General features: G+C 28.4%; 3 long non-coding RNA genes across 4 annotated transcripts; 2 read left to right on the forward strand and 1 right to left on the reverse strand.

Moving 5' to 3' along the window:
- The first annotated feature begins 3,313 nt into the window (after positions 1 to 3,313).
- On the forward strand, positions 3,314 to 6,401 carry LOC127067089 (uncharacterized). The gene is made up of 3 exons (XR_007782550.1): positions 3,314 to 3,893; positions 5,447 to 5,813; positions 5,999 to 6,401. It is a non-coding gene; the product is annotated as an uncharacterized LOC127067089 (long non-coding RNA).
- A 114-nt stretch (positions 6,402 to 6,515) lies between these two features.
- LOC127067088 (uncharacterized) lies at positions 6,516 to 13,494 on the reverse strand. Its single transcript, XR_007782549.1, has 3 exons — positions 13,202 to 13,494; positions 12,803 to 13,011; positions 6,516 to 12,742 (listed from the first exon to the last, which is right to left on the reverse strand). It is a non-coding gene; the product is annotated as an uncharacterized LOC127067088 (long non-coding RNA).
- Positions 13,495 to 13,713: 219 nt separating this feature from the next.
- Positions 13,714 to 17,525, forward strand: LOC127067090 (uncharacterized). Of its 2 annotated transcripts, none has more exons than XR_007782551.1 (5): positions 13,714 to 13,870; positions 15,526 to 15,748; positions 15,846 to 16,039; positions 16,128 to 16,489; positions 16,592 to 17,525. It is a non-coding gene; the product is annotated as an uncharacterized LOC127067090 (long non-coding RNA). The 2 variants fall into 2 exon arrangements; XR_007782552.1 differs by having other exon boundaries at positions 16,602 to 17,525.
- The last annotated feature ends 1,523 nt before the right edge of the window (positions 17,526 to 19,048 follow it).

The raw sequence follows: 19,048 nt of genomic DNA on the forward strand, positions 1-19,048 counted from the left end.
TAAGGAGAACATTAAAGAAACAAAATTGAGTTCTTTTTTTTATTCGAATATTTTAATAAAGTTAAATTTAATAAAAATATTGATTTGAACATACAAATAAAATTGGTATGAGTAAGTTGTAAATTTCAAGTTAAAAGTTTTGAGAGAATGGAGGAGAGAAAAACGAGAGAAATAAAAAATGAATGGTCGCTAAAAAGAGAGTTTAGATGTTGGGATATTTGTTAGAATTAGGAATAAGATGGCGTATAACGAGTGGCTTTGTAGGAAAAATCTTGTGGAGTTCGTTAAAAGCTTTTTTCTATTTATTCTTTTCTATTTCTAGTCAGGTAAAAAAGGTGTATACTATCGATGATTTTGCGGTAAGTTCGTTGACCTCATCGTTTCCTATCTTTTTTTATTTCTCTTTCTTTCTGCGTTTAAAGCTTCATCATTGCTTTTTCAAATATTCATATAATTTTCTTTTTTTGCTAAAAGGTAATATATTAACTTAAAAAATTTAATTATAGGTATCTTTATTCAAGGTTAACCATTTTTCGACCAAGCTTTGAAAACTTCTTCTTTGAAAAATTTCTTCTGTGAAAAATGTTATCCTTTGAAAATTTCTTCACTAAACTCTTTGAATTGAACACATCTTACAGTTGATTTTATGATCCTGTTAAGTCTTTCGAACACTGTTCTCTCAGTGTCATATATTTTCTATTGAAGAAATGGTACACCTTTTTCAAAAGGAAAGGAGAGAAAACTGAGAAATTCACATGTTTTTAAAGATTTTTGAATATACCATGAATTTTGACAAACGGATTAAAAAGACAGATTCTTGTCTTTCTTTTACAAAGGAACGTTACTCCTTCGTCAAGAAAAATAACGGAATTTTTAGAAAATAACAGGTCAACTTTCTCTATGGGTAACTCTGTTATTAAGAATATAGAAGATCAAGTTGGTATTTGTTCTCCTATAGTGAACGAGCTACAATAAAAATGAACTGGATGGTAGACGTCATAAATTTTCTGAAATTACCCGAAACTTTGTAAAGTTAAAATGTGTACCAATACGGATAACGTGTACGAACCTTTTCTAGTACCTTTGAGAAAAGTATTTTTCAAAGATATTTTTAAAGGGTTTGTAAATCTTGACATTTTGAATAATTTCTGGACCCAACCTTTTTGTTAAATACTTTGGAAACTTTGAAAACATTTGTTGGTAATTTTTTATTTCTGTTCGTCTATTTTTATACTCAATTGAATAGAGACTGCTAAAAATAGAAAAAAATTTACTTATTACGATAAAATATAAGATATAATATTTTTTTTTGCATTTTAAAGATCTGTAATTCCCAAAGTAAACTTTTTAAAAATAAAAATAAATAATTCTGAACAAAATTCGAACAAAAAAAAAAACAGAGAAACGGAATATTTGTAAACATGTTTTTTTCGATATATAAAATATGTCTAATAATTATAGTATTATTAAGCACAATTTATTTTCGGATCATTATCAATTTATTGTAAATTTTTTATATAAATATTTAAATATTTTAAGAAAAATCAATAAATATATCTATTATATATAAAATAAAAGTAGTTTGAAGTATTAATAAATGTAATATTTAATTTGCCGTCCGTTTGATATAACAAAAAACATATTGGTTTAAATTTTAAACATTGAGTCCAAAAAATACGGCATAGAATATATTTTGTTTGTTTATTCTTGTATTAGTAGGTCAATTGAATGATAACGATTTTATCGCTATGAACATGACATTTAGTTAGTACATAGGATTACTTAGTATTAAATATAATACAATTTTGAATAACGATTTTTTTTTGTTAAACATGACATATAATAATATAGAATATATCCAATGTATCATAATTCAAGGACAACAAATTTTTATTATGCTTAATATTTCATATTACAGTTATCATCGAAAAAACTGCGCTAAAGTATAATTCTTAAGTATTCAAGGTTAAATTATTTCCTGGATCTACGTTTTGTTTTATTATATTTATGTTTTATTAAAACACTTTCGATAATTTCAATCGCAATGTATGGACATATAATTTCAAAATCTCTATATTGTTACAACGTAGCATTTATAAAATTTCAAGTATCGAATTTAAATGAAAAGACGTATAATTGATTGAATTTCCTAGATAATCCTTAAGAATTCCATCCTTATGAAATGATCTACGTATTATGCGTTACATCGATTTCTCTGCGAAGATTTTAACAGGACATTTTTGGAAAAATTATGTTTCTTTGATACATTTAATACGTATACATTTTGGTCAAAACATTTTGTATTTTCGATTAAACTGTAGTAATTAAATTAGATTTTCATCATAGAAAAATTTTTTTAATATACAAAACTGTTCATCATAATATTACAATATTTTTCAATATACAAATTTTTCAATGTTTTTCATCATACAAAAATTTATTATCATATTTGTATTATATATAATAACGAAAGATGGTATAATAATACTAATTGTCCTTTCCAAGAAGTATTTTAATAATAATTCGCAATAGTTTAATTTGTCTAGTCTTTTGTATAGTCAAAGATATGTCGCATTTTATATATTGTAAGATTTTCTAATAAGAAAAATTAACAACAAAGAGCTATTATATTTTTTTTCTTACAAAATTTTATTTGTTCAAACGATTTTTTTATTAAGCCGCACAACATTGTCGCTATATTAACATTCATGATAATCGATGTCTTTTTTTATTAAAATTCTTGTCATTTATCACAGAATAATTAAATTATTGATAGCCATCAAATGGTCAATGTAAAAAAATTTTTTAAATATAGAAATAAAGAAAAAGAGGTAGGTTGGGCCGGGGATATACAAAATTACGATGATAAAGAGTTAAGTAGAATTTTCTGATAAAATTTTGTCAACTGTTCATTTTTTTCTTTCCCCTAAAATAATCAAAAAATTTCTATACTTTATGTATATATACAAATCTTGATTTAAATCTGTTATTGAATATAATCCAGCATAGGATCGTTAAAGTTGAGAAAAAATTTTTTGATTTTATACTTATAAAATTTGCAATAATTGTTTCCACTGGTTATTTTATTTTGAATATAAGTCGCTCTAATCGATTTGATATATTATTTTTTTCGATGAAATGTTTTGTCATATACTTCGATAATAATATATATTATAGAAAAAAATGATACGGTTAATAATTGAGTATTAGAAAAATTATAGAGAATCGTTCATCGAATGACCTTAAGGATGGCAAAAAATCAAAAATAAATATAAAAGTATTTAAAGACACAGTGAAAGGACACAAAAGAAACGAACGGAGGGAAAAGGATTATGCGCTTAGATATCTTAGAAGAAAAATAACGGTAAACAGAATGATATGATTCGTTATTAATAAGTTATGACGTTATGAACGTCGAGTAAGATACTTGGGGGCGGAAACAATTCGCGAGAAATTCAGAGAGTAGGGGTAAAAGATAATCGAAAGTGGGGTAACGAACAAGACTATAAATTCGTAAAAATTATTAGTTCGACGATCTGACTGACAAAGTGTGTTACGGACAGGAACTAATAGTTTAAGCGTAAGTTCAAATAAATTATTTCATTTTAGAAGTTAGAAATTAATTGTTAGTTAAATTTTAATATTTGAGTTTGAAGTAAAGAGAGGAACAGAGATTTACCTATGTTTGTATATGACTTTGTGTATTTCACTATTTATAAGAAATCTAAACTGTTATATTATTTTTGAAAGGGAGTCAATAACCTTTGACTGTTTCGATGTGATATATACATAAGCTTACATAAAGAAAGAAGAAGAAATCGATTCAAAGTTTTTACATCGTAAAAATTTTTATTTCTGAGAAGAGCAGCATCTACATTCTGTAGAAGAGATATGTATGTTTTATTTTTTACTATTTTTTCTTTATATTTCCTTTTTCGATTCTTGTCCAGAAGAGTGCACTATTAGAAAAATGTTATTTAGAGCAATTCAAAATTCGATAGAATTTCCTTTTAACGTCTCGTTCCGTCTTCTAATTACTTATGTATAGAAATAAAAGGAATATTTAGAAAAAGAGAGTAAAACTATGTTTTTCGCGAAATGAATTTTGACTTTGTCTTTGATTGTGTTTTGTATAATCTATTTGAAATTAAGACGCGTTATTCTTACAATGTTTATTAAATTTCTTTGCTGTTTAATATTTTTTGAGAAATATGTACTTTTGAGAATGGTGAGCACTTTATACGAGGTCGTTATTTTAATGTAAAATATTTTCTCGATCGGGAACGTTTTAGTTAATTTACTTTTACGAATTCGTCGATTACGTTTTTTTCGCTCATTGAAATATCTTGTTCCTAAAAAATTTCATCGACTTCAAAATAACTTTTGCAAGATTATTTTCGCGTCTTTTTCTTATCGAGCACGAGCGAGTTATATATTTTTGATTTTTTAATTTAACGTAAAACAACTGATTTATATAAATTTTCTTGAAGATGCGCGAAAGAGATTTCTTGAAAATCATTTGAATGATATTCGAGCATTCATGTATTTTATATCGTTTCCATCGTCCCTTTGTCACGACTTTTTTATTTATGAAAATTCGACATTTGATCGAAAATAAAATGTTCTTGAAAATAGAATTTCTCTTTCTCTTTGAAACGTCACAGATGATTGACAAGCATTCTTTTATAACATCCGGTTCGTAGATAAAGTACGTGACAATGAGATCTGGCGAAAAGTCAAAAATATCATTTTTCATTTCTATTGTTGATCCATTTAAACCCTAACTTAAAACCGACATTACTTTTCCTTTTTACTTTTTTTTGATGTCCCTTGCCAATGGAAAAAGGAGCTGTACGGTAGAAAATTCATAGTAACTGAAGGTTTATTTATAGCTTATACATCATTGGTAATAGCTTTAACCTTCAGTTTATTATCCTTTTTTACATTTGACCTAACATTTTTATCTTCTTAATACATAAAGTGTAACTATTCGGTTAAGGATATATTTCGCGAGATATAATTTTACGAATTTTCCAACAATGGTTCCTTTAATACATGTGGCTCAAACAGATATCCGCTTTATTAGTAATTTTCCTTTGTTTCATGCAAATTTTGATATGAAAAGATATTGTAATAGCGAAAAAGTAATTGAAAATTTGAATAAACAGCTGTAAAAATAATGGCAATGAACTATGGATAAGTAGTAATAATATTCCTACCATTTCTATGCACACTTGGGATAATATTGATAGAATTGTAATGAATAATCGTCTGAATTGTCTATTTCCTATTTTTTCCTTTTTCTATTATTTTATTGTCCTATACTAGTAAGCTTTCAAGTATGTTTATTTTTATAGATATATAAGTAGCTATTTCTCATCCTTCCTTCTGTTCTAATGTTCCCAAAATTTTCCCTTTCTCAATCAATAAAATATTACTTTTCTAGATTCAATGGAATTTTCTCGATCATCGAAAATGAAAATAGTTGATTCTTTTTAATAATAGAGAAAAACATCATTGCAGTACAAGAAGAACGATTCTGAAATTCTGTTGGACAAATATATTAGGATTCTGTATCTTTTTTAAGATTTTTTGAAGAAAAGACAGCAGTATCATCCAGAAAGTCTGCAGAATAGAATTCAATCTACGTTCCATTTTCAAGGATAGTAATATCAATTAATATATATATAGATTATCGATATTATTTATGGAATATTGATCTATCACTAATGGAAACTGGTGAATAATGCTACATGATACAGATGTTAGCTACATGATATAGATTTAGATTGTGACGAACTGAATTTAAGTAGGTATGTTGAAAGATGTTGTTTTATTAGAAAAGTTATATTAGCTAATATTAATGAGATTAATTAATTACTAAGCAAATGTTAATATTATACAAGCATAAAAGTTTTGCCTATTGAATATATGTTTTCATTACAAGATAGGTTTCATTGGTAAATAATAAGTTTGAAATTGGCTATTGTTTTTACAGAATGAATTAATCAACATTTGTCTAATCATAATAACGATTAGAGTAATATTCAAGTTTTACCTAAATATTGGAATAAATGGATTCACTGAAATAAGAGTTAGGAAAGTTTTAACAATGTAACAATCGTACTTCACCTACACCCGTGAAGATATCGAAAGTGAAAGATTCGAAAAGTATAGGTTTCATATATCACAAGTAAATTCTCAAGAATAACATGTCGATGCCAAGAATGTCAATTTATTGTTGTAGTTAAATATGAATCGTTGAAACACAGCTGATAGCTAATAATAGTTGACAACCCACAAAAAAAGTTTAAAACGCCTATTCGGGATACGATCAATGTTTGGAATATTATCTGGGAAATTATTTCATTAAAAAACTATTCAAATGTGATAGATGTTCTTATTCTTGCGTGAACAAGTCAATGTTTGATAGCAATGTAAAATATTATTTGAACGTCTATCAGTATACTATGGGTTGTTGCTCTGCAATGTTATTAATATAAATTAGATTTAAGTAATAAGTACTCGTTTACCGGGATGATATTGAATGTCCATGGTTTACATAATCGGCTACCAATTGTCGATAAATATGATATCGATAATGGACTAAGAAAGAGATTAGTAGTGGAGAATTAGCAGAAAGGAATTATTAAAATGTGATATTTGGAACCAAATAACACGTGTAAAAAACGATAATTTCCTTCGAAGTATTCTACTTTAGGATCTTCCTGCTATTTTATTTATTTTGACTATGTATTATATCTCACTGATATAATATGTTAGAATATCAATGGACAGGATGATTGACGATTTTAATGTTACAGATCGATCCATGGTCATTATATATTGCAGAAATTATACCGATTTTGCGTTACCAGATCAGTTACCATAAATTTAACAAATCCTAAAAACATTAGTATCCCAGGGTATCATTTTCGTGTAGCAACGATATCATAAGTGATCAAAAAGGGCTGCCTCAACAAGAACAAATGTTGTTAAAATGAAAATAGAAAATGTATAATCTTGATCTTCAATAGAGTACTAAGGAAAATAAAACCGATGAAGAAACAACATCATAACATCGTCAAAATTCGAAAGAACAATCTTTACCCCTTGGAAAATTATTTGGAAGATCATTAATTGGAAAATAAATCAGAAGATCCTCAAATATACAGAAGATCCTTCGAAATATTATTTTAAAGGTAATTTTGAATATCATTATCTATTTTGAGATTCACTTGCAATATTAGATGTGACTTAAATTAAAAGACATTATTCTAGTCACATTGTAATATAATGTTTGGCAATCTACATACAGTAGATAGCATCGAAGATTCGTGTATTTGTGATAAATGTGAATATTAATGCACCAACAATTTCGATTTTTCTTTTTATATAAATCGAAGCTTCGAACAAATCGTTTTTGTTAAAAAACTTTTTCTCTTCCACTTTGTCACGTTTATTTTCCATTATTTTCCCTTTTATCATATTTATGCGAAAGTAAAAAATTGTAATAATGGAAAAGAATTAAATTTATATTAAAAAATCTTTACATGCTTTTAAATGCTATGTTAAAGAATTCGTGTGAATATATGTAACTGGCGAGTTATGCTTGGTTATGGATGATTAATATATCTATTTAAAATAATAGTTAATAGGAATTGATAGAATCACTATTTATATAGACAGTATTATGATTTATTATCATTATATTTTAAAATAAAAAAGAATGTAAAGTTGTAAAAAATATAACATTTTTGTATCTGTTGCACAATAAATTATTGCTACTTTTATTTATTTTTTCGTTCTTTTGACCGACTTTGAGAGCATGCTTTTATTTATATGACATAATGTACATATGCTTTTAATATTTTGTACTAACCCCGTCCCTCCCTGCATTATATATTTTTAATATATTTAATATATTAGTACAATATTATGCTAATGATATCATAAATAATGATGAGACTATTCTAATAATTTCTTTTTCAACTGTTTAATTTTCATGGTTTTTTCTATTGAAAATATATAAATCATTGAAAAAAACATTAGCAGCTATAATTCTTAATTATAAATTATATTTCAAGTTTTCGCGGCTATTTTACTCTTTTTCTTAAATTTTCTGAGATAAAACACTATATGATCTGAACTATATATATATCACATTTACCTATATTATATCCCGAAAGAACTAATTATAGTACTTTTTCAAACTATAGTCACATTTAGCGTTGTTCTTTGTTGCATCTCGATATGCAAATGACGTTTTTATTCTTCTTATGATAGGCGTGGTCTAACGAAATTTTCTCAATATTTCATATTTAATGTATTAATAGAAAAAGAAAACATAACAACTATAATAATTACTAATAGCAACAGCAGAGTTTAACTCTTGAGCTTTTTCTGTTTGAACATAACTTCTATTAATCAGAATTCTAATTTTCTAGAGCTATAGTATATTAATTTCTAAGTATATGTAATAAATTATATGAAAAAAAAAGTAAAGTTCCTTGGTGATAAAAAATGTTTATCTGAGAATCATTCTTTCTGATTTCGTACTTGTACATTTTTTTTATATAAAAATGATATAATATACATATATACAAAATATAGTATAATATAAATAAAGAACGAGATTATATTTTAGAATTATATTTTTCTGAAAGGAATTTATTATGAAAAGAACATGTAAATATTATATAGAAATATATATATTTTTAGAAGTAGATGTTTTATTGTTTCGAAGAAGAAAAATGAAATATTTGTAATTTTTTATAGCATAATATAGCGTAGAAATAATGAAAATGACTGAACCTTCAGTTAAACTTTGATGGCGATCGATTACTTTTATCGAATCAATTGGACGTTTTCTTATTGACAGAATTTTTGTTTATATGCAAGCAATTAATTACTTATTCTTATCTTTTATTTTTAATGTTGACGCACAATCCTTATTTATTTCCGACTAATTGATCTTTTTTTTATTTTTTACAATACGAATCACGATCGATCGTAAGTTTATGCTTCGTTTTCTTTACTAAAAATAAAAAAACGTGTGTTTCGGAAACCACTTTGATTTTGGCTCAAAACTTAGACTCAATATAAGTGTACTTTAAATTAACGATTTTTCGAAATCCAGATGATATTCATATATCCATAAATATATAAAGATATACATATATACTATCCCAGTATATATTTATTATTTATATAAAACAATAAAATTCATTATATCAAGTTAATTTCTATTCCGCATTTTATTTTATCGATTATTGAATGAAATAAGAATACAGTGCTAGTATTAATAGAAATTATATTAATGGCAACTATTAATTATTATGTTAAATTAACCCAAATTTAATATCTTCAATGAAATGAAATTTAATACGATATACTATTTATGATACAAGAAAGTAAAAAATAAACGACGATGATATAAAGAGTCACGATTAATTGAAAGATTACTGATTGTCGAAATAAATCGAATTTTTGAATATTTCTTCTTCTTTATTTCACACAATTTATTTTGTCAGAGACAAAAATTTGTCATTAACAAATTATAGTAATAGACTCATCTAACAAAATGATCAGATCATAGTATACCGTGTTTTTGATTATACATTATCTATTATATTTTCTTATGAATATCATCAAAAATATCAATGAATTGTTAACGTTATTAATCAAAAGCTTGATCAATTTGAAGTTATCAATTGATTACCCAGTTTATTTCCTCGCGACATTAATTTATCCGTTTCAATCGGAAATAAAACAATTATCCATGGCAAATAATATAAAATAGCAAATACTCACGGACAATTTTTCTATCGGACGTTAAACCGTACTGAATAATAAGAGCATATCAATAAATTGCTGATCGATATGCAAATATCTATATACCGATGTAATCATAAACCTCATCTAATTTGGATTCTCGATAAAGAAAAATAGATATATGAAAGAAAAAGTTGGATAAATTTAATTGTATCTTCTTTCTAACACTTTCTAACACTTCCAATCGAATTTAGCAATTTTGGTGCTTTTTTTTATCCAGTCAATTTCGAAAAATATTCATTGATCTAACGTTAGAAAAGTTCATAGTAATGATAGTATTAATAGCAAGGTTAGAGTCTCGAATAAATTTTCGTTTAATCAAACGTTCAATATACTATAAATACGTTTCCCTCTGATCGATCACGATCACGGTAAAATAAGATTTAAGAGTTATGTTGTTGAAATGTTTTACGATATAAAAATCAAACTATTCAACAATTATACTCCTATATTCCTAATTAATCGGAAACTTTTGTTAGTCAACGATAGAAATATATCGAATCAATAAAACGCGACTGCGTTATCAAAGAAGTTTGCAAATAAGATGTTTATGCGTTTACATTTACGTGAACAAATATCTTTGCATTACGACTCGATACGTTATGGGAACATCGTTCTAACGACAATATAACATCTGGTGGACAATTCTTGACACACAATGAAAATATTTTTTGACCAATATATGTAGAAAAAAGAAATGACTTTCCTTCGATTTACCGTAACATTCTTTAAGAATTTCTAAAGGGTTGATTAATGTTTTTCTGACATTGGTTTCTTTAATCCCAGAAATTTAATACCAGTGGTCATTATATACGAACAAATAAGTAAGTAAGAAAAAGTGACTCTCTGTAAAGATTCTTCGAGATTAAACGATCATTTATATTTCTTATTTCAATAACCCTGCTTAAAATACCTACTAAAGCCGAGAGAATATTTTTGTATTCTTTTATATAAATTGTACTCTTTTGATATTTGCAATTGTTTCCATTCGGTTTTTTCCTTTTTGAATGTAAATCACTCGAATCAAGTTATATTAAATTATATATTAAATTATTATTTTACGATGAAATTCTTTAATATATATTTTAATAATAAAAGTGTTCTTTTTTACATAGCAAATGTCTTGAAAGAAATTCGTTGAACGAAATTGGTCTTAAGGATGGCTAGAAAACGAAACTAAACGTTGAAGTAATAAAAAAGTTAAAGTAAAAAAAAAAAAGAAAAATGAAAAGGACAACGAAAAATAGAAATGAAAATAGAAGCAAAAAGATAAGTATAATAAATATATGGTAATTGTTATGTATTGTTAAATATTTTAATAAATCAAAGGATACCGTTCGTTTTTAAAGGATTTTTTCTTACTCAGAATGGAAACAATTTACGAAAAGTTGTTAAGAGTATCTTGAAGTCAGGATGAGATGTTAAAAATTGAGCGTGAAAAACCCTGTAAATCTTTAAATATTGTTACACTAACAAATGGAGGGTCTAAATACGTTAGAAAATAGAACCCATAGTTTATAGTTTATTATAGTTATTAAAAAAAAATTTTTTAAAATAGAAAGAAATTTTAGAATAGAAAGTTTACTAAGAGACTTTAGAAATTAGTTTACTCAATTTTGCCATCTTATGAATATAAAGTAAAGAGAATAGGAGACGAGAGACGGAGAAGAATAGAGAGGAGAGATTAGTGTACTCTTGTGTACAGGTCTGTGTATTTCATGTACAAAAACCAGAACTATTGTTATTCTTCTAAAGGAAAATGTGACCTTCGGTTGTTCTGTTTACCTATATTCGTGCTAAGGAAGAAGAAGGAAGAGAAGGAGAACAAGAGAGAGAGAAAGATCTTAACAGTAGATCCTTCGATCAAGGATTTCTACATCGTAAAGATTTTTCTTTCTAAGAAAAGTAGCGTCTATATCACGAAGAATTGGTGTATGTACTTTCTACTCTTTTTCCTTTTTTTTTTTTCTATCTTTTTCTTCGATCCTTGACCCGAAAAATGCACAATCAATGCAACCCGATGAATTTCGTTTAAAAGAATAAAAAATTCTACTAAATTTATGCTTAATCTCTCGTTCCGGTTTCAAATTACTTATGTATGGAAATCTAAAGGAACGGATAGAATAACAAAGCACGAGTATGTTATTTGCGAAACGAAATTTGACTTTGTTTTTGATCGTGCGTCTTCTATTATCTATTTAGAATGAGACAAGTTTGCGACGCTGTTTACTAAAGCTCTTTGTTGTTTAATTCCCCTTGAGAAATGTAGATATGTATGTAAGTATTAAGAATCCTTCGTACGAGGACATCAGATAATAACGATCATTCTTATAATTAAAACGGAAAAATTTTATAGTTGGAAATATTTAATTTCATTTGTCCTTCAACGAATTTGTCTATTATGTTTTTCTATTTATCGGATATATATATATATATATATATATATATATTTCTTGTTATTGGCAAATTTGATCGACCTCTTGATAAGAAAGATAATCTTTGTTGTTTTTTTTTTTAATACATATACACATATATATATATTAAATATAGATTCTAACGATTATTTACGTTTGTTTTTCTTATTACACGTATAAATTAGTCCTTTTCAATTTGCTACTTGGACATAAGAACAATTAATTCATACGAATATTCGATGAAACATGTTCCTTTGTCTTTTTTTCTTTTATCTTTCTTTCTATTTGCCCTTAATATTTGTATTATTACGCGAGTGTTTTCTCATTTCGAGTCATTGAAATATTAATTCGAGAACTTACGCATTCATTTACATCGTCATTTCGCAACGAATTCAGGATTACTTTTCATTTCCTTTCGTTGCTCCACTTGAATAAATCAACCGGACCTACCGACGTCGTTCTTCCTTTTTCTTCTCCTTGGTATCCCTTTTAACCTGTGGAAAGTAAAGGTGTATAAAAGAAAACTGGTCGAAATGGTTTAACTGAAAACTTACCTTTGAGTTATATATCATTGTTGGTATTTTATGTTCTATTCATGAAGAACTTGGTACAATTTTTTTTGTAGATTTTTTTCTCTAAGGACTTAGTCAAACATCATTTATATTACTTAATGATAACGTAATATAAATGTACGATTAGTCTGACCAAATTAACGTTCACTGTAGTTCATGAATTTCCATAAATATCGTCAGATTGAGAAATTCTAAAAAAGAACATTATAGATATAACGATATTTATCGTGATCGAAATATCTTATAAAATCGGATAATATTCCGAACGAATTTACGCAAATACTATATTATTCTGAGATCATTACGAAATAATTTTTGGTAAGGTAGTTATATACGCGATGGATACGGATTATTATGGATACATTTATAGCAATCACTTACTTTTATATTCGTGTGATTTTCAGTTATATTTTGTGAGATAAATTGGATCTTCGCACTTCACAAACGACGATATTGATATTTAAGGATCTTCGGATTTTATCGTTTCGTCAAAATAAATTTCAATTAACGAGGATTTATCGTGAACGTGAATATTGGCTGTAGAATATACCCGACAAGGAGAGAATTGAATTACTAACGTTCGCTAGTCTCTAAGCATGTGTAATAACCGAAAAGAGATACGTAATGGTCACGGTCATGTTTATGATAGAACTACGGTATTATAACGTTTTGTAGGACGATGAAGAGACAATGATAGCGACAACGCCGCTATATTGCTTTCGTAGTAACAAGTGCTTTCATGACGTATTTTCTAATCATTTGGTTATGTGATATCAACCGTCGATAAAATCGATTTGAACGATACCGATATGTCATCTGATTAACATTCTATTCACCGGTGGCGTTGCTTACCTACGGAAATAGATAGGCTAGTCACTCGTTGCGAGTGTCGGAGCGCGAGCATGTATCAAAAGTTTTTGGCTTCTTGAATGATATTATCATAAGTCCGACTTATCAGAAATGTGACATTCTCTCCTGAAAAGTAGTAACAAACCATATCATCCACGACATAAAGAAGCAAGCTTCAAAGTTCAAAGTCGACGAGTAAAGGTATGTTAATGTCGGAGCTACGATGAAGTTCAAAAATATTTTTCTTTGCTATGTTTGTAGTTGAGCTGTAATAATAATATAATTTCAGTTGTTTAAGGGTTCGTAAAGGTGAACTAATTCTTTTTTCTTTTTCTTTCTTCTTTTTTAAATTTTCTCTGTAGTGATACATGGTCTTTAAGAAAAAGTATTGTGAATAGAATGAGAGCAAGGGTACGCTTATGTACGTCAAAATGTTATTCCATCTCATAACAATTTATCTAAAATAAATCTGTTAGGGGATTTAGATTTTTTTTTTTTAAATCCATAAAGAAGATCTAATAAACGATTCCTTTTATTAATTATTTGACTTTATTATTTTATATTTTATCTATATGTATTATCTTATTAAGATTACGTATGTGTCAACGATAAGAACGGCGATAATAACGAAAAAAAAAGGAAAATATAAAAAATATTTGATTTTTATTTCTTATCCCATTTATCCTACGTTAATATTATCGACGAGCTTTTAGCTAATTAATTTTCTTATTACTGAGTCTTGCTCAATGATTATTAATTAATATTTATCTAAATTACACGTATGTTGATGATAGTGTTCATTAAAACGTTTATAAAGATTCAATAATTGAGCGACATCCATTTTCGGCAAAACATTTCTTGTTCGACACAAATGCGATAGAATGTGTGTATATATGTATGTATGTATCGTCAGATAATCATAATCGAATCAACAATTTAATACGATATTGTCAAGGATATATCTTCGTCATCATCCCTTAAAAATGCGAGACTTAATGTCAATTTTTCTTTTCTTTTTATATCATATGTTCGCTTATTAAATCGTGATCGGAATAAATTTTCAATTGATCTGCATATACAGGGTGATTTCTCGGAATTAAAATTACAAATAACTTTCCTTTGCGAGATAGGATCATCCTGTCCGCTGACTTTTATGCATTCTTAAATAAGTTTTTATTACAAATTCGTACGCTGATTCACCCGTTATATTTTATTCGACACAGAGAGAATCATGCAGTAGTTTTATTCTATGCTAAAGAAAAAAGCGCGTACGTGAGAAAAAAAGTTGATTGGATACCGAACATTATTATTATTAGCAATTATTCTTGTTAAAATTTTGTTAGATTCTTGCATCAGTTTAAACGAATTTAACAAAAAGTCGTTCGCCGTTTTAAAGAATGCAAAGCTCTGTATCTTCCTCTCTTTCTCTCTATAGATTTATCATATTTGAAAACGTATGAATTTTTTAATTAATTCGAAGAGTTAAACTTAGATTAAACTCGATGAAAAAGGAACTTTGCTACGTATTTGTTCAGAAAAATATTAGACGAAAGTGTTTTTCTTTCGAAAAATGAGCTTAGTTTTTTATCTCGAAATGAAAAGGATTCGCGTTAAAATGTACATGGGTATTCGTCGTTATCTCTTCCCGTGTTTTTTGAAAGAATTATTTTTAGAGCGAGACTATTATATGGGAGTAACTATGTACTTACGTATCGCAGTTTGCATTCATCCTCTTCGTAACATCTAGGATAGAAAAGGATGTATGTGAGACAAAATGTAAAAGAGAGAGAGAGAGAGAGAAAGTTGAGACAGGAAAGTTTTTCTTGGATAAACCTCTCGTTGACCTCATGTTTCAGCCACCTGATGCTAACCATGACATGGGAAGATCTACGTAAAACTGTCGTAGCTCAGAACGTGGCTCAAGTAGCCGCTCAGGTGGAAAATGGAAAGTCTTTGGCTGCTGCCAATACTTTAGACCTTATACTGAATGGACGGGAGTAAGTATGAACAGCGGAAGTAGAGATTTATACTTTATAAATCGTCGACTATATACCACTTTGTGGATCGATTCTAGAATACGTGAGTTTCTTCGAAATTTCTCACTCTCTTTATGTACATATTTCTCATGTTCTTTTTGTCTTTGAGTATTTGTAAACGGATTGTTTTCATCCTTTAGCAAACTCATCTTCAGCGTGCTTCGTCATCCAGTGCGATGCTGGTACAAAATTGATTTCAGCGACCAACGGCTGGTGATATATAATATTTAACAATCAAACATTGTTAGGTATAGCTTGTCGACGGAAATTACGTTTTCAATCGTTACAAATGAAACGCGAATGTCTGCAACAAGGTCAACAGATCGTACTTCAGGTTACATTTCTTTGAATGATCTTTTTTAATCAATCAAAGTCACGTCGAGTATAGTAACGCAACTCTTTATTTCTTACGTTTCATGTAGCAAGAATTGATACTTTGGAAAAGTACTATCATGGATACTACCGTGGATTTTTATCGGGAAGCCATGAACAACATGAGAGTCAAGAAAGTGTATATAACAGTTAAGGTCTTGGCTCTATTTATACGTTATCGCATACTGAAAGATTTTCTAGGGAATATCGACGATAACATGGATAATACCATGAATAATACCTGGTTAGATGTATCATGTAACCAGTAAGTTGTTTATCCATCTTCAACATCGTTCGAAGAACGATTTTTTAACTTTCAATACGTTTCTTCTAAATGACGATATAATCTTCTGATCTCATCACATTTAATGACAATATTGATTCGACGAACGATCTCGTATCGTCGTAACAGGTACGTAAATTTATATTTAATTAACATATTTTCTTTATATTTTAGCTCAGATATATTGATTTTAACTTAGGAAATAGTTTAGCTGATCTTGAAAATATATAGTTTTTCGTAGGTTCTAATACGATCAAACTTAAGAACGTGCTGACATGGCTATAAATATGAATTTGTCGTGTACACCGAAGATACTATGCTCTTTTTTATTTCCGATAAATGGAAGATTTTAGAATTTTTCTTCCAGTCACATTCGTTCGTCGGAAATTCGAACATAGAAAAATCTAGTTTGAACACTACTTTATTCATTCTATGACCGTGTCGAGACTTCATTGTTGTCGATTCGTACGGAAAAATACCGCAAGATTTTCTCGTTCGCAAGGAAGATGCGTCACCGAGAGACGAGAGAATTTCACAGTTTTCGTAACCTCGCCACAGTCGTAAGATAAACGGGAAACTCGACATGGAAATATGTGAGAGCGCAAATCTCAGAGCGCCTAGCAACGAAAACGTGATGATAGGATCAACGACAAGAATCCAAACACGACACCAACGAAAATACTCGCTGCGAGAAGGCTGCCGTTTTTCTTTGATGATACGACTAGCGATATCAAGACACGTTACACATTTTTATACTACTATATTTGCGTAAAAGAAAGAATCGTATTTTCCTACTGGTTCTTTCTAAATAAATCACATTAATTGAAATAAAGAAGAAACTAATCTTTTTTATGAATTTCTCTTATTCGTTATCGATAATACATAATTTATCTTTTGCATATACTGCACATATGTCGTATATATATATATATATAAACATGAAATTTATATATATATGTAGATTTCCGTTTGATTTGTTTAAAAAAGAATTTTCTTTGGTAAAACGGACGAGGTACAAATATCGAATTGACAAATGCGTTTACTATATAAGAGCGAACGTTAATGATTTTTCGATATCGTGTAGGTAATCAAATCAGATAATAATCGATAGTCGTTATCTCGTCGATCGTTTGATTAATATGTTTATTGTTGACAAGTACCTTAGTAATGACGATAATAATAAACATGTTGTTTATTTATATACAAATGGAAGAAAAAATATTTTTCATTATAATTCCTCTTTCCAATTATCTTGAAAAAATTACTGTTTCCAAAATGAGTTTCAATCTCCTTGAATGTAACGATTTAATTGCTTTGTGTTGCGTGTTTGATAAGAACCGAGATATTGAGAAGTCGTAGATATATACATATGTTTGTGTGTGTCTATGTATATAGACACCATAGACACACACACACAGACGTTCGGTTATAGAAGGGCGGTAACGTTTTGGTTTGGGATAAAACGAGAAGTGGCTATGGTTGCGACTGGCAACCTGTACATGTTCACATCATTTTACGGCGGTTAATTTCTCATAAATTTGCCATGTTTTTTATTTTTTTTATTTTTTTTTATCTATGTATCTAAGCGGATACGAATTGTAAGTAAAAAACGTGCGATAAAAAATATTTTTTTGGTCGTTTTCTTTTGACATTTTTTCTTCAAAGATAATACACGTCGTTAACAAAAAAAGTTTAGAAAGTAAAATAATTTCAACTACTTGAAAGATTAACAACGTATTTTCTATGTCAAAAAAATAAAAATCTATATGTTTTTGCAATAAAAACGGAACCTTCTTAAAGCGTTGCATAGGGATTATTAAAAGAACGAACGGGAAAGCGGTTGGTGGGTTGCCGCGGTGGTTTTTTTCAGCGAGTTGATGGGAGGGTGGATGAAGAAAGAGAGAGAGAGAGAGAGAGAGAGGGAGAAAGAGAGAAAGAGAGAAGAAAGAAGAAAAAGCACGCTCGTCCTCGAGAGATTAGTGCGTATACCTGAGAACTTTTTCAACCCTTTCTTTCGGCGATGCTTTCACCAAAGGAAAGTATTCAGGGTCTTGGATTGTTCGGCAAAAGTACTTTTTATCTGTATTTCGTAAAAGATGCTTTTGCAAAGCGTTAAAATAATTTCTTGCGTGACTCCCTCCTTCGTACGGTTCTCTTGGAGAAGAGAGAAGAAAAAAGATTTTTCACGTGTAACGTTTCCTCTATTCGCTTTAGAATCCATAGAAAAACTGATGCTTACCGTTTCGTTCTCGATGCGGAAGAAAAAATCGAGACCGAGGAGAAGCTGTTCTTCAAACTTTTCGGACGTTGTTGAAATTGTTAGAAAAAGTTACTACTTGAAGAAAAAGAAAAGATGAAAATATTAAAGGGTTACAGAGAGGACTTTTACCTTCCATTTTTTTTTTGTAATTTTTTATGATTAGAAAAAAATTGCTTACGATGGAGAAAATATTGAATTCCATTTACAGATTACTTCATTTTATATCCTATCGAATGAGATGATATCAACGTATGGTTGTTACGTATGTATTAAAATGTTTACGAAGACTCGCAGCGTGAATCTCGCAGGTAAATATTCACCTGCTTTCCTCCTCGAGCTAAACAGCCTTTTTTTAATCGGGTATAAAAAGTCGACGAAATCGCGGGGCTTTACACACCCTTCCCCTATATAGAGGCGTACCTAATGGG

Source organism: Vespula vulgaris, chromosome 10 (genome assembly GCF_905475345.1).
Source record: "Vespula vulgaris chromosome 10, iyVesVulg1.1, whole genome shotgun sequence".
NCBI lineage: Eukaryota > Metazoa > Arthropoda > Insecta > Hymenoptera > Vespidae > Vespula > Vespula vulgaris.